The 14,153-nt window shown below is 43.6% G+C and overlaps 1 long non-coding RNA gene across 1 annotated transcript; it reads right to left on the reverse strand.

The window, feature by feature from the left end:
- Window positions 1-634: 634 nt before the first annotated feature.
- On the reverse strand, window positions 635-14,153 carry LOC309974652. The gene is made up of 3 exons (XR_014326894.1): window positions 13,758-14,153; window positions 12,095-12,260; window positions 635-2,289 (listed from the first exon to the last, which is right to left on the reverse strand). It is a non-coding gene; the product is annotated as an uncharacterized lncRNA (long non-coding RNA).

The following is a 14,153-nucleotide window of genomic DNA, read 5'->3' on the forward strand; positions in this document are numbered from 1 at the left end:
TTTGTAAGGTTGTCACTGTTGTCTGTTGTGGCGTCTGTATCTTCTGCCCTGCTATGAAAGTAAATAGACAAATACAGAATCCATTTCAGAGGTTAACTTTTCAAACTGTTTTGCAAATGTAACCAATTTCTCCTGGAAGTAAGGAGGTTGCTTTTCCAAGGCCAGCCTTGTAGCTGATTCTGGAAACATAAAGCATGTTTAAAGAAAATAAATCAGCCACAAAGGCAAGATTCTTGAAAATAGTCAAAACTAGGCCCATATTGACAGGTTACCTCTATGGCTTCACCTTGAACTTCATTTAACCTTGGAGGTTAAATAAAAGCACTTCACACGTACTATTTATTTATCCAGGCTGTCACTTATGGTGCCACATAGCTGTCAGTTCCTCAGGGATGAGGAACAGAGACCAGAAATAGAAACTCAAGACTCCAGGTTTCTTTACTTAGTTCAGCCAGTAACTAGTAAAGGCAGGTTAAGAGCTCGTTTTCAGCTGTGCTCTTTTCACCATTTATAAAATGCAGGTATTCGATGGGTGACCAAACACATATTGCGAGAGTACTCCTCAATCCTGTACACTGAGTATCTGAGAGGGTTTGAGAGACCATACAGCTCCTGTACAATTACAAGCACGTCGGCCACTAGAGTAGTTTAGCCATTTGTAAAAACAAGACTAAGATTTTTTTTAAAAGAGATGGAATTCATCTTAGTAGGTTTTGTGGAATTTTTATTATTTGTTTACAATACTGTTGCTGTTTTTTTTTGAGTTGCTTTATAGTTTTTTTTTTTTTTGAAGGCTAGACAAAAGTATAACCAAATATTCATAGTAGTTAACTCTGGGGAGTGGAACTGGGTATTCTTCTACATTTCACTTTATGTTCTTCATTCTACATATTAATTAGCAATGTACTCATTCTGACATTAATAATACTATTTTTAATGTTATTAATGATTAACTGTGGGTAGAGAGATTACAGATGATTTTTAAATCTTTTTCTTATTTGAACCTTACTTTATGTCTAGAAGAAATGGGCATGATTTAAAAGAACATTGACTAAATTGTTGCTTTTCCTACAGAAAGTGCAACAGATGTATCAAGTTACGGCTGGGGCAGCCCTCAGAAGCCCTAAACACTTCTCCACCTCATTCATCATTGGCTGAGCTCTTAGCCTCAACAACCAGTATAGGCCGGGGTCAGAGTGCACAGCACTGGGGAAGCTGTGGGACTTAGGATGCCTCAGACAGGTCAAGGTCAGACTGCCCAGGGAGGGAAGGGGACGGCTCCGGGGGTGTGAGGGTGTGGGGACAGGAAAACACAGTCCCACTCTTTTGTGCCTGTTAGACCCTGGCCGGAGAATCCCAGGACTGTGGAGCGAATCGCCTTTATTATGGGACTTTGTATGGTGTGATTCCTTATTGCAGTTTTCTGTTTAATTGTTGTTTTTTATTCCATAAACTTGGATGAACTGCTTACAGTTTTACCAGACCCTGCGCCAATTACTGGGGATAGAAAAAGGCAAAATATAGGATCCCTACTCTCAAGAAATCCAGCATCAAATCAAAAGCAAGAATCAGACTAGTGAAAGGGCACATTATAATACAGTGTGATTAGTGCTTGAACACAGATTTACGCGAAGTGTTCAAGGAATACAGAGGAAGGGGACACCAAGCCTGGGGGATGCCGGGGAATCTTAGCAGAGTTTGAAGGAGGCGAGCTGGAGAGAGGGGACCAAGGGAGGGAGTTCACTGCAGAGAGAAGAGCCAGGAAGAACTGGAGGCCAGAAAGAGCACAGAGAAAAGACGCACGGGTGGCTCCTATCGCTGCGGTCAAATTACTACAAACTTAGTGGCTTTGAACGACACAAGTTTATCGTCTTACGCTTCTAAGGTCGAAGTCTAAACTGTCGGCAGGGACTGCACTCCTTGGTTCCTGCCCTTCCACCCATCACAGCAACCTCTGCTTCCACAGGGATCACGTATGTGATGCCCGATCTCCCTCTTCCCCCCATGTATAAGCACTTTCATGATGACACTGGGCCCACCGGATGATCCAGGATGAACTTCCCCATCTGCAAAGTCCCTTCGCCCTGCAGGGCAACATCCACAGGTTCCAGGATTAGGACCTGGCGATGTCTGGGGCCGTTGGTCGGCCTGCTACTGTCCCCCTGAGGCTTCACGTGAATTCTTCTGCCCGGACAGCTCTTCTTCCTTAGGTCTGCTTCAGTGGCTCCTTCCCAGTTGCTGTGTAAACTTGGGCCATTTGCTTCACCTCTTGCACTTCAGTCTCCTCATCTGGAAAATGGGGAGAATGATAGACCCAGCCTAATCCGTTTTTGTGAAGCTACAGTGAGTTAGTGTATGGAAAGCACTCAGAGCAGCACCTTCCGCAAGAACTGGCCTTTTATTGTTGTCATTGTTATTGCTCCTTTTGTCACCGAGGTCTCTATTCCAATGTCACCTCTGCAAAAACATCTCTCCTGGCCACCCTAGCTAAAGTAGGCCCCCTAGTAACTCTTTACATGTCTCTTCCTCCCTCCCTTCCTCCGTTCTTCCTTCCTTCCTTTCTTTTCCCTTCCTTGCTTCCTTCCTTCCTCTCTCTCTCTCCCCCTCCCTCTCTCTCTTTCTCTTTTTTCCATAGCAATGATCTCAATCACATGACTTCCCTGTGGTGTGTACTTCTTGATTTATTCACTGCTTTTCCTCTGCTTCCTCCCCTAGAGTGTGAGCCCTGTGTTTCGTTCACCACTGATTCCCCCGCACCAAGCATGATGCATGACACATAGAGGGCCCACAGTCAACATCTGTGAATGAACAACTCAAACTCCGCAGCCCGCATTGTCCAGTAGCCACTGGCTGCACACGGCTGCTGAGCAGTTGAAATCTGGCTAATCCAAACTGATATGTGCTGGAGGTGCAAAACGCACATTAAATTTAGATTTCGTGTGAAACAGTGTTAAATATCTCATTAATAATTTTCATATTGTTTGCATGTTAAAATGATAGTAATTTGGATATATTGAGTTAAACAAAATATGTTAACATCAATTCCAGCTGTTTCTTTTTACTTCTTTTTAATATGGCTACTAAAAATTTTACATTGCATATGAGATTTGGATTCTCTTTCTATTGGAGATCACTTCCCTAGAAAGCCCTTATGGCATGTGTTCTAAAAGCTGCACTGTCTGGGTTTGAATCCTTGGTCCACCATTTACTGGCTGTGTGACCTGAGGCAAATTATTTAGCTTCTTTCAATAAATGTTAGCTGTCATTATCTAGTTTCCAAGGAAGAAATTATTCTGTGTCAAGAAGTTCAGAAATTTATAAATGTTTGCAAGTAGAGAAAAAGAATAATATGAATCTAGAAAAATTTAGTAGACACTAGTGGTTTGGGTATCTTCACTTTTAATAATTTATGTTTCTGATGGTTTGTATTTTTCACAATAACTGTGTCACATTTGGGTGGAAAAAAATAGATATATTTTTTAAATAAATTAATAAAGTTTGCAAAAATTTCTTAAATTTGTTCATTGCAAATGTCAGTTTTCAAGTCCTAAAACTGAAGGCTCTGCCCCTGAGGGTTGCCAGGCATGGATGTCACACCTCTCATATCAACCCTGACAAAGGTCCATCATCTGAGAAAGCCGACTGCATCCCACTTCTTCTGAACTAATTCTGGGACATGCTAAGCCAAACAAACATCCAGGAAACTATATAAAGAGTTTCCATGTCTCTTTTCCACATACTTCCTTTTTCCATTTTGACTTTCCTCTAATAGTTTTATGAGTGCTACAATACATAAAATATAGCCCTGTGCTGGACAGGTGCTCAGTAAATAGGGAATGACTCATTGAAGGAATGAATGCATCAATGAATTCAGTGCAACTAGCATCTCCCTTCTTCCCATCCTGTCCTTTATGCCTCTTACTGGTTTTTCATTGTTAGAGTATAATTTCCCAATGCATTTGATTCCTTTTTTATTTTCCCTCCCCTGATGCCAACATCCTCCATGGATTTCTTTATACTTTTCATTTAATTTACCACTTTTATGCTCTGATCCTCTGTAATACAATTTCTGGCGAAATTTCAGGAGACCTCCTTGGATTCCTCCTTTCAGCCACAGTTACAATCATGTTTTCAAAATAACTCTTCGTGTGTATAGTATACATCCATTTATCGTTTATCTCAGAAAGGGAGAAGATATTTATATATTTATGAATATGAGTATATACTGTGATGATATAATCAACAAACCAGAATATAGACTTCTCCATGGGACAAATAAACCTGTTTTCTTTTTTTCTTAATATTTATTTATTTGTTTTTATTTGGTTGAGCCAGGTTTTAGTTGTGGCATGCAGGCTCCTTAGTTGCGGCATGCAAACTCTTAGTTGTGGCATGCATGTGGGATCTAGTTCCCCGACCAGGGATGGAACCTGGGCTCTCTGCATTGGGAGCACAGAGTCTTAACCACTGCACCACCAGGGAAGTCCCCTAAACCTGTTTTTTTTCAACAACTAAATTGTAAGATTAAAAAACCCAAGAGACTGAAGAGTTAATCTCTACTATCGATTAATGAAGCCGTAAGAGATATAGCAATGGATCATAATTTGAGAACCTTTTTTTTGTACCTCATTTTTAAAAAACAAAACTATAAAATAAAAACATTTACAGGACATTTGTGTCATTTATGAGACAATTGTAACTTTGAACACAGACTAGATAATTTTTTTAAATAAATGTATTTATTTATTTTTGGCTGAATTGGGTCTTAATTGCTGTGCCCAGGCTTTCTTTAGTTGCGGCAAGCAAGGGCTACTCTTCGTTGCGGTGCGCGGGCTTCTCATTGGGGTGGCTTCTCTTGTTGCGGAGCACGGGCTCTAGGCGCGTGGGCTTCAGTAGTTGTGGCTCGCGGGCTCTAGAGCACAGGCTCAGTAGTTGTGGCGCATGGGCTTAGCTGCTCCGCGGCACGTGGGATGTTTCCGGACCAGGGCTCGCGCCCATGTGCCCGGCATTGGCAGGTGGATCCTTAACCACTCTGCCACCAGGGAAGCCCCAGACTAGATATTCGATGATATTAAAGAAGAACTGCTGTTTTTAAAATTGAGGTATAATTGAAATACCATTGTATCAGCTTCAGGTGTACAACACGATAATTCAATGTTTGTATATATTGCGAAATGATCACCACAATAAGTCTAATTAACACCCATCACCGCACGTAGTTATAAAAAATGTTTTTCTTGTAATGAGATCTTCCAGGATCCACTCTCCCAGCTACTTTCAGATATGCAGTGTTATCAACTGTAATCGCCACGCTGTACATTACATCCCCACGACATTCAGTTTATAGCTGGGAATTTGTATCTTTTGACTCCTTTCACCCATTTTGTCACCCCACCCCCACTTCAGGCAACCACCAATCTGCTCTCTGTACCTGTGAGCTCTGTCTGGTTTTTTGTTCTTTTTTATTTTTGATTCCACATGTAAGAGAGATCATGCAGTATTTGTCTTTTTCTGTCTGACCTTTTCACTTAGCATAATGCCGCAAGGTCCAGCCATGTTGTCACAAATGGCAATATTTAATTCTTTTCATGGCTAAATAATATTCCATTATATATATGTACCATATTTTCTTTATTCATTCATCCATTGATGGACTCTTAGGTTGCTCCTATATCTTGGAAATTGTAAATAATGCTGCAGTGAGCATGGGGGTGCATGTATCTTTTCAAGGTAGTGTTTTTGATTTCTTTGGCTAAATACCCAGAAGTGGAATTGCTGGATCATGTGGTAGTTCTATTTTTAATTTTTTGAGGAACCTCCATACTCTTTTCCATAGTGGCTGCACCAATTTACATTCCCACCAACAGTGTACGGGGGTTCCCATTTCTCCACACCCTCACCAACACTTGTTATTTCTTGTCTTCTTGATAACAGCCATTCTGACAGGTGTGAGGTGATTATCTCATTGTGGTTTGGGCTTCCTTAACGATTAATGATGTAGAGCATCTTTTCTTGTACCTGTTGGCCATCTGCCTGTCTTCTCTGGAAAAATATGTATTCAGTTCCTTTGCCTAATTTTTAAAATCAGATTGTATGGGGTTTTCTTGCTATTGAGTTCTATATTATATTTTTTGGATATTAACCCCTTATCAGATATATGGTTTACAAATCTTTCCTCCCACTCAGTAGGTTGCCTTTTCATCTTGCTGATGGATTCCTTTGCTGTGCAGAAGTGCTATTTTTAAGGTATGATAAAGATAAAAGTATTCATATTTTTTAAAGATATATTCTAAAATTTAGAGATGCATTTATATATTTTGCATTTTCTTCAGTATATTGGGGAGATGTGAACAAAGCAAAATTGGCTATGAGTTGATCGTTATTAAAACTGGGTGATGGGAGTTCCTTATACTATGTTTCTTTTTAATGTTCTTGAAATTTGTTATAATAAAATAGTAAAACATAAAATAATTGCTTATCACAAAATAAATATAATTATAGAAAATCTGAAAAATACAGAAGAGTCTAAGAAAAAGGAAAAAACAAAACCAAAATTGCTCCTAACACCACAGCAGTGGTCTTAATCACTCATAGTTCGGTATGATTCCTTTCAGTCTGCAGTCTGTGCACATATACATATAAACACAGGTGTGTGCCTGTGGCTATTCTAAAGCATGACCACATCTTCACAGTCTTCCCATCAAGAAGTGGAATATATGTCCTCCCTCCTTGAATCCGGATGGGCTTGTGGCTGCTTTGACCAATATAATATGGAGGAAGTAACTCCATGTGGTTGGGTCATGACAGGCCATGTGGCCTCCTCACTGTTTGCTGGGAACACATGCTCTTGGAGGCCGAAGCCACCAGGTAAGATGTTTGATGACCTTGAGGCTGTCAAGCTGTGAGGAGGCCCAAGCCACATGCAGAGGTTCCAGTTAACAGCTCCAGCTGAGTCACGTCAAATGAGGTGTCAGATACGTAAATGAAGAAGCCCCCAGCCATTCAGGACTGCCCAGCTGAGGCTCCGGGCAGTGGAGAAAAGACAGCTCCTGCGCCCCAGAGAATCCATGAACATATTGAAATAGCTGTTGTTTGAGGTGGTTTGCTACACAGTCATAGATGACAGGACAGAATTTGGTGCCTGGAAATGGGCTGTTGCCATCAAAATGCCTAAAATGTGGTGTTTGTTTGGGGACTGGCTGGCAGGGAGAAGTCAGGCAGGCATTGGGAAAGCTGATGGTGAGGGTTTGAACAAAGTGAGGAAAATGTTATTGGATGCTGAAGGAAAGGAGATACATGCTAGGTACTGGCAGAACGCTGTCACCTGGGATACCAGGGAAAATAGGAAATGTACTTAATAAACTCAGTAATCTGGCTGAGGAGATTTCTGGATGGGGTATTAAAGGGGCCATCAACTTGTTCTAGCTGCCTACAGAGGATGTGAAAGGGTGAAAAGAATACACCGTTCAGTTATCAGTGAGGATTAAGAGGAAATGTAGAGGGCTCAGCTGGAACTTAGCCAGCAAGGGATTCTCTGAGCAAAGATCAAATCCAGGACACAGTAAAAAGAAAAAAAGAAAGAAAAGTGTTTTCAGAATAAAAATGAAGCCAAGGGCGTGACTTCAAAGCCCTTTGTTAGCACTGAAGAAAGGTAGGGGTGCTGCTTCATAAACTCAACTAGACAAAAGGCCTTGTCAGGATGGACAACTTTTTTCCTCTTAGGCTCAGTACCTGGGAGCCTTCCAATTTAACTGACAAGAGACAGGTGAACAGGAGAAAAAGAACACACATTTTATTAATATTTTACCTGCATGGCAGTTCACAGAAAGGAAGTGAAACTCAAAGCAGTAACTAGACTCAAGGCCTTGTATACCATTTTAACAAAGGAAAGGAGGTTTGGGCTTCGAGAAATGATACATGTGGGAAGCGGCTAGGAAATATATGAGGAAAACGAAAGGCCGATGACGGTCACTTTAGTAAAAGGTGTGTCTGTGCAGGCTCATCGTTGTGCTGACTCTCCACCTCCAGTGACAGAAGTTGCTCTCCACTTCCCGGTACAGGAGAGGGAGGATCCCTTCACAAAGGGAGTTTTATGCCCTACTTTTAGGCAGGAGAGGGAAGGGCAGAGAACTCTCCCTGGATCTGCTGACGCTCAGCTGCCTACGGCCCAGGCCAAAGTGGCACATGTTGAGACGGCACATTCTGGACCTCTTCTGCCTTCTAAGAATTGCAGGGAAAACCTCACAAGCGACCTCTGTTAAACAGCAGGGCTTCTAAGGCTCTAAAGGCATTGCTACACGACAGCCACATGGGGCTCAGGGTAGACGAGGAATCTCAGTGGGTGACTTTATCTAACGGAGCACGTTTTTTATAAATGGCGATATGAGAAATCCACAGAGATTTTGAGGGAATTATATCAGCTTGAATAGAGAGGAACAGAGGTGGTACAAAATGAAATGAGGGACTTCCCTTGTAGTCCAGTGGCTGACCCTGCGCTCCCAATGCAGGGGGCCTGGGTTTGATCCTTGGTCAGGGAACTAGATCCCACATGCGTGCTGCAACTAAGAGTTCGCATGCTGCAACTGAAGATTTTGCATGCTGCAACTAAAGATTCCACATGCCACAACTAAAAGATCCTGCATGCCGCAACGAAGGTCCCACACGCAGTAACGAAGATCCCGCATGCCGCAACTAAGACCCGGCACAGCCAAATAAATAAATGAATAAGTAAATAAATAAATATTTTAAAAAACAAAACAAACAAAAAAATGAAATGAGGTCTCTGGCTGCCCAAACTTAGGCAGAAGGCAGACTGAAAAAATTTACAATCATTGGCTACTTTTTATGGGGAAAGGGAGGATGATTCAGAGAATGGGAACAAAGACCCACAGGAGAGAGGAGAAAGAGACCCACAGGACAGAGGGGAAAGTCCCAGACAGTCACTCCCGGGAGGCAGGACAGAGTCCTAATCAACAAGCGAACATCACATACTGGGATGGATTTCAAAATTAATATAAACCAATGACTGCTATGCATTTCTGTTTTCTCCACTTTGGAACAGGAGTATCTTAGCAGTCATCCTATACTCGTCCTACTGTTGTATGTTGGGTTTATTTGGGGGAGGAGTGGCAGAAAACTTGTCTCTTTAATTCATCAGTTTACAGACCAAGCAGAACCATGCCCAGAGAGCTTAAGTCAAGGTGCCTAACATCCACCTGGACCTGATTTACATTAGGAGACCCTGTCGCCTAAGCCCAAGCCCAATGCCTTAGTAAGTAACATAAAACTTGAGGAGGAGAGAACTTGGACATGGAGAATGTAAATAATTTGTGGGCATGGAACTAACTGTGGCAGTTTTAAAATATGGCTGCAAATTCTTTGACAAATTCTCCCATGGAGAGGTGGATTTATTCCCTTCCTCTTGAATCTGAGAGGGTTTGTAAACGCTTCAATCAATAGATTAAGTGGTGGTAAAAATGACACTGTGACTTCTGAAGGCTGACCACAAGAGGCCATAGAGCTGCCCACCTGCTCACTGGCAACACAAATCTGCAGAGCTCTGAACCACAACGTAAAAAGTCTGACCACCCTGAGGCCCCCGTGCTGGGAGCAGGCTCGAGCCACACCGAAGGGGAGCTCTGGTTAACAATCCACAATGATCCCAGCTTTGGGCTCCTTTCAGCTTAGGCACCAGATACGTGAATAAACAAACCTCTGGGGAACTCCCCGGCGGTCCAGTGGCTAGGGCTTGGCGCTTTCACTGCAGTGGCCCAGGTTCAATCTCTGGTCGGGGAACTAAGATCCCACAAGCTGTGAGGTGCAGCCAAAAAAATAAATAAAATCTTTCAATGAAATAAAATTTTAAAATTAAAACTAAAGAAACCTCTAGATGATTTCTGCCCTGGCCACTCAAGTCTTCCTGAGGGTCCAGACATTGTGGAGTGGACACAAGCCATTCTTCTTGTACCCTGTCCAGGCTCCTGACCCACAGAACCCATGGACATAATGACGTGCCTGTTGTATGACACTGAGTGTGGAGCTGTTATACAGCAACAGAAACACCACCAGATTAGTTTCCTGTGGGCGCTGTCACCAATTATCACAAATTTGCTGGCTTAAAACAATAAATTCGTTCTCTCACAGTTTTCAGGCCAGAGTCCAAAACTGGGCTGAAATCAGGATGTGAGCAGAGCCACACTGGAGACTGTGGGAGAATAGCTCATCCTTGCTTCTTCCAGCTTCTGGTGGCTGCCGGCATTTCTTGGCTTGTGGCTGCATCACTCCAGCCAACATCAAATCTCTCACTGCTCCTTCGTATCACTTTCGTGTGTGTGTGTGTGTGTGTGTGTGTGTGTGTGTGAAATCTACCTCTGCCTCTCTCTTATAAAGACACTTGTGGTAGCATTTAGGGCCTACATGAATAAGCCAGGGTAATCTCTCCATTTCAAGATCCTTAATTTAATCATATCTGTAACAACAGTTTGGGGTGGGATTGTTGCTTTTTTGTTTTTTGGTGTTTTGGTTTGGTTTTGATTTTTATGTCCCTTTTTTTGGCTTGTTTGGTTTTTTTGCCATGCAAGGTAACAGTCACAGCTTCCAGGGATTAGGCTATCGATGTCTTTCAGAGGGCCATTTTTCAGCCTAGATACATAAATATATAGATACCTAGATGCAAAAGATCATGCTGTACATGTATATTCTTTTGCATCATACGGTATATATTCTTTACGAGACAAAAGGAATAAGTATTCTTCAGATCATCAAACACTCTGAAAATAGCAGCTTTAACGGTTATGTGATATTCTACTGAATGGGTATACCATAACTTAGTTACCCAAAATATTAATATCAGAGACTTATTTCCAACTCCCTACTTCTGATTATTTCCTTAGATTAGTTCTAGATGTGAAATTACTAAACTTAATGAGTATATTTTAAGACTTCTAAAATATTGCCGAATTGCCATTCAAAAATATATTAATTTACAGTTTCATCAGTATAGGAGGTGCCTGTTTATCATCCGTCACCAGATTGAGTATTGGATTTTTAAAAGCTATCAAACCGTCACCAGATTGAGTATTGGATTTTTAAAAGTGTTATGTTATTTGATGATATTTCATTAGAAGTCTGGTATTTGTCCTGTCATTTTGCATTGAATTTTTTTATATATTAAGGAAAATAATCCTCTGACATTTTGGTAGCAAAGGCTGTTTTGTCATTTTTAATTTGCTTTTCAATTTTGAAGATGACGATTCTGATAGCTCTCTACTATTCTCCTTATAATTCTTACTTTGCCTTTACACTTAGAAAGTCTACGACATTCAGAGAGCAGACACAACCACGGTTGAAATAGCATGGTGTTCGACATCAGAAAGGCATGGGTCATAATCCATCTCATAGGGTTAGAGATTGGTTTTTGCAAAGATTAAATGAAATAAGTTAAAGAATCAAGCACAAGGCCTGGGATGTGTAAACCCTCTGGTTCCTTTCCTTCTGTTTACTAGAAAATAATAGACTCAAGCAGATCACAAAAAATGCAAATGCCAAAAAATATGAAAATATGCTCAACCTGCTTAGTACATCATGGAATATAAAATTAAGTTAGTTACCATTTTCTGTCCATCAAATTAACAAAAATTTAAGCAATAACCTCTAGTGCAAAGAGGCCATGGAGAAAGGGGAGCTCATTATAGGCACCAGTGCGGTACTGTTAATTGATAAACCTTTTTGGAAAGCAATGACTATATTTATTACAGTTTAAAGGTGAAAAAAAAGTTTTAAATTGAGCATTTTCTTTCACCTAGGATTTCCTATTTGAGTTATCTATCCTTTACAAATACAAAGAGGGGCTTCCCTGGTGGGGCAGTGGTTGAGAGTCCGCCTGCTGGGGCAGGGGACACGGGTTCGTGCCCCAGTCCGGGAAGATCCCACATGCCACGGAGCGGCTACGGCCGTGAGCCATGGCCGCTGAACCTGCGCATCCGGAGCCTGTGCTCCGCAACGGGAGAGGCCACAACAGTGAGAGGCCCTCGTACCGCAAAAATAAAATAAAATAAAATAAGATACAAAAGGATATATGTAAAACGATGCTTACCTTTGGACCACTTATGATAGCAAAATGCTGACAGCAACGTGAAAATCCACCAGTAGTAGAAAAGCAGTTGAATAAATGTGTTTCTTTTCAGTTTCTACCCACTAAAATGTAAGCTTCCCAAGAACAAGGATTTTTATCTGTGATCTTAATGCTGTTTTCCCAGCACCTAGAACATAATAAACATTCAAAGAAATTGTTGAGTAAATGAATAAAATTCTGGTATACCCAAATTTATAAAATGCAGTGGCCGTTAAAAAGTCAGTTGGGGCTTCCCTGGTGGCGCAGTGGTTGAGAGTCCGCCTGCCGATGCAGGGGACACGGGTTCGTGCCCTGGTCCGGGAAGATCCCACATGCCGCGGAGCGGCTGGGCCCGTGAGCCATGGCCGCTGAGCCTGCGCGTCCGGAGCCTGTGCTCCACAACGGGAGAGGCCACAACAGTGAGAGGCCCACGTACCGTAAAAAAAAAAAAAAAAAAAAAAGTCAGTTGGATTTAAAAAAAAAATTCAGTTGGATTTATATATAATAACCTGGGGAAATGGCCATGATATATTATTAACTGATAAAAGCAAGTCACAACGAAAAGTATGACTTCATTCTTTTTTAAGGAGAGACAAAAGGAAGAACAAGATAAGTGATACACGTTTGTCTAAGCACAAAAAATTCTTGGGATGATATGGACCGGGGTGTTAACACTGGTACCCCAGAGGGATGGGATTGAAAGAAGGGGCAAATTTTAACTTTTTCCACCCCTCTGCATTGTTCAAACTTGTTGGAAGGAATTGTTCCGTGGAAGGCCTCAACGTGCGTTCATAAAAACTTAAACCAGACCAGGCTTTGCTATGGGAAGGACAACCTATTTGAGTCCTTTGCCCCCGCGTTAGGAAAACAGGTCCTTGGCAACAGGTCCTTGGCGTTACTAGGTATTCTTTTTACAGTATTGGTTTGTTGCTTTTTTGATTTTTGTGCCCCTCCCCCCAACACAAACCCCCCCCCCCCCCGCGAGTTTGCTCAGCCCGTCCCCTTCCTGCGGGTATCTTTCCTGTCCAACCTGCCAACTCCCCCTGCGCGCTTATCTGACCCCGTGCTCTGCAGCGGCACCCGCGCACCGTGTGCACGCCCGACCTTTGCCACCTTCCGCACTCACGGCAACTGCAGGAGGATGTGGTTTACAGAACACGTGGACCGAGGCTTCTCACTCCAGCGCCCTTACTTCCGAAATGGTCCCCCCAAGCGCAAGGCTCATCTCCAATATTCAAAGGAAACCCAGAGAAGGGGGCCGGGCTTGGAGGAGGAGGGCGGGGCGAGAGGGGGAGATGAGGTGTGGAGAAGCACCTGCCGGCGCCTCCACCACTATTAATATTAACTTTTATTAAGACTTGGCCCTTCTCTCCCTGGGGCTTCACAAAGCAGGAAGCCAAGGGCAGGGGTGCAGGGAAGGGAACTGGCAGGAAGAGAAAACCTTGAGTAAATTATTTAGCCGTGAGGCGAGATTAAGAGTGATTCCGCCCTCTCCCCTCCCCCACGCGCAAATTGGGCCCAGGTTGGGGATCAGCCCTCAAACCGCCACTAATCGTTTCAGCTGGACGACAGCTGGAGTCTGGTGAGGGGCAGGCCAGGGAGACGTCTGTCGGCGACACGAGGTGCGAGGGCGGTGGGCACCCACCGGGCCCCCGGCTCCGGGGGACGTGGCCTCTCCGCAGGTTAGGCCGCGCCTGATGGCGATGGAGGGAGGCGGCTGAGGTCGAAAGTGCCAGAGCGCGGCCGGGAGAGGCGCAAAGGGGTGGGCTTGTTCGCACCCGCTGGGCCAGGCGACACCTGCTGCCGTGGACCCCGGCCCTGCACCCTCGGCGGGGAAGAGGGAGAAGCAGCCGAGGGCCGCAGGCTCTCCCTGGGGCCGCTCCTGCGGCGCCTCCGCCGGTTGCCCCTGCCGCTCCCCGCCCCCCGCCCCGCTGGTTCCGGCTCTCCCGTCCTCGGACAGTCGGGGACCCGAACGCTCCGCCGGAGCAGCAGCGCCGCCTGCCGGGCACCTCGCGCAAGCTCGGCCGCGGGAGGGGCGGCA

This window comes from Leucopleurus acutus, assembly GCF_964270905.1.
Source record: "Leucopleurus acutus genome assembly, chromosome: 18".
NCBI classification, from domain to species: Eukaryota; Metazoa; Chordata; class Mammalia; order Artiodactyla; family Delphinidae; genus Leucopleurus; species Leucopleurus acutus.